This window comes from Capsicum annuum, unplaced genomic scaffold, assembly GCF_002878395.1.
Source record: "Capsicum annuum cultivar UCD-10X-F1 unplaced genomic scaffold, UCD10Xv1.1 ctg3854, whole genome shotgun sequence".
Taxonomy (NCBI): domain Eukaryota; kingdom Viridiplantae; phylum Streptophyta; class Magnoliopsida; order Solanales; family Solanaceae; genus Capsicum; species Capsicum annuum.
The window spans coordinates 67,273-70,121 of NW_025845686.1; the positions used below are offsets into that span (position 1 = coordinate 67,273).

The 2,849-nt window shown below is 36.0% G+C and overlaps 1 pseudogene; it reads left to right on the top strand.

Moving 5' to 3' along the window:
- Positions 1–1,821: 1,821 nt before the first annotated feature.
- Positions 1,822–2,418, top strand: LOC107874862 (annotated as a pseudogene).
- The last annotated feature ends 431 nt before the right edge of the window (positions 2,419–2,849 follow it).

The window sequence follows — 2,849 nt, forward strand, 5'->3', positions numbered from 1 at the left end:
ACATATAATAATTAATTAGAGATAATATAATAAAATTATGAAAGAAGTAGGTGAAAGGCAAGCTGGCAGGACAACCATGTGCTGCCTACAACAATGTGTTGTCTGCTTTACGACACTCACATAATTTTTTAATAAATGACATATAATAATTAATTAAAGATAATGTAATAAAATTATGGTGGAAGGCAAGTTGGCAGGACAACCACGTATTGCCTGCGACCATGTGTTGCCTGTTTTACCATACTTGTATATATTAGTAATAAATAACATATAATAATTAATTAAAGATAATATAAGAAAATTATGGAGAAAGCAAGTGAAAGGCAAACTGGCAGGACAACCATGTGTTGCCTACTTTACCACACTTGTATATATTAGTAATTATGAAAATATTGTTGGGGTTGCCTAGGGGTGAGGGAGTGGCAGATATGGGTTATGGGATTATGGAAGCGGGTGGAGTGTGTTGGAGGGTGGATATTAGATCATTAGGGGTCGCTTAATTGGTGGAATGAGATAGGTTGGAAAATCATATCCCACCTTTTAGATGGATAACTCAATATATAGTGCCAGAGAAAATAAGCTTCGAACTAATCAATACGCATAACCGAAGGTAAAATAATCTTGGGACTAATCAATATGCATAACTAAAGATAAGATTATTTAATCTCACAATTTATCTTGAAATTATTATCTTCATCCCACCAATCAAAAGATCCCTTAGTGCAAAATTATCACTTATGAAATTTAATTTTTCTACGTCAACTATGAAATTAATTCATCTAAAACATATTATTTTGTGATATGAACCAAAATACGGAAACGGAAAAACACACAAAACACGAAAAACAAAGGAAAAAATGAGACAAACACGTAAAGGAACAAAAAGATAGAAGAATAGATAAATTGACACAAATTGATAAAGAAAGGACAATCAAAGGGTATATTAAACCCTAAGTCCTTCCTATCAATTACCAACAACACCAATCTCTTACGAGGACCCAACGGGAATGGACTCCCGAGCAACCCACCTTTCTCACGAATCAACAAAACTCCCAACAAGTTTTAATAAAAACATCCCAAGTGTAACTCAAATCATCATTCATCAACTAAATTTAAAATAAAGAGCGTCCTAGCTATCTACAAGACAAATGGCCTTTATTACAACTTAGGCCCAAAAGTGACCCTAAATGCAACATGGGCTCAAAAGTGACCCAAGATCCAAAACAATGCAAATGAGCGTCCATACTCTCTCGAAGCCAAGCTATCATCCAAATTCGGTGTTGCTCAATGCTCCCTTGGATGACATCATCAAGTATAGCTTCTCCTATGCTTCAAGCTATCATCCACACATGATATTGTTCTTGTGGGAACTTAAAAAGGGAACTCCAAACATGTTTTGGAATCTTTGAGGTGGTCATGGCTTGGACTCCCTTGGTTTGGCCTCGAATCATATGCTCAAAAGCGTTGATTTTAATTTGGATTGTATCATTTTGTCTATACCATTCACGCCTTAGCTACCGTTAAGTTTGGTGGTGATGGGTGTATCAATTAGGAGTTACCAATTAATGTCACATTGAAATGCATTCTTTGGTGATATATGACATGTCGAATAACAGAGCTAAGCTAAAAGAGGAAATATACCAAAGTTTGCAATTACTTCCAAGCGATATCTAGGGTCCATTCTACACATAAATGTAAACTACCATTTATATTTGATCAATCCATTCAACGATGACCTAAATAGCATCCAACTTATCAAAATCTATGGCAATCGTACCACGAAGTCAATAGCAATTCACTCCCATTTCTACCCAGATATAGACATTCATAGGATAACTCTTCCTCTTCAAACTACTGCAAATTAGGGTTTTCACAAGCTGCTTAGTAATCCCTCAAACTTTCTCACTACCAAACTCAGCTGAAACCATGTCGAGGAGAAAGACTAGGGAGCCTGAGGAAGAGACAGTTACACTTGGACCAGCAACAAGGAAGGTGAATTGGTGTTTGGTGTTGCTCACATTTTTGCTTCCTTCAATGATATATTCATTCATGTGACTGATTTGTCTGGAAGAGAAACTATGGTTCGCATTACTGGTGGAATGAAGGTGAAGGCCGACAGAGATGAGTCTTCTCCATATGCTGCTATATGCTTGCAGCTCAAGATGTGTCACAGCGATGCAAGGAACTTGGAATTAATGCTCTTCACATTAAACTTCGTGCTACAAGAGGTAATAAGACCAAGACTCCTGGTCCTGGTGCCCAGTCTGCTCTTAGGGATTTGGCTCGTTCTGGCATGAAAATTGGACGTATAGCGGATGTTACTCCAATTTCCACCGATAGCACTCGCAGAAAGGGTGGTAGAAGAGGAAGGAGGCTGTGAAGACGCTTTCTTTCTACATGTTGCAAGTTGGAGAATATTGTTGTTGAGGATGCTCCTTTCAGTATCTATTTACATTTGATTTCTAAATACTTTGTAGCTGAGAACTTTGGGTTTCAAACCATCTTCATTTTGAGTTGGCCATCTTTTTGAAATAGTGAAGTTTTCTTGAATTTGGAAAAAAAAAAAAAAAACTTCTTCAAACTTAAGATACATTCGCGGTGTGTCCATTTATGTTTAGCTAGTCAAGATATCTTTTAAAATATATGTTAGAAAGGATGGATATAAATTTGAGTATTCTTCTACAGAGTATTCACAAATACAATCTTTTCCATCAAGTTATTGTTAGGATTTGTTCTCAATTTCTTACCTTACTTGGATTCTATCATAATTGTGTTTTACTACGGAAAGGATTTTTTAGTGGAAAAAGGTTTTGCTAATAGGAAAATAATTTTTTTCTATTAGGTTTATT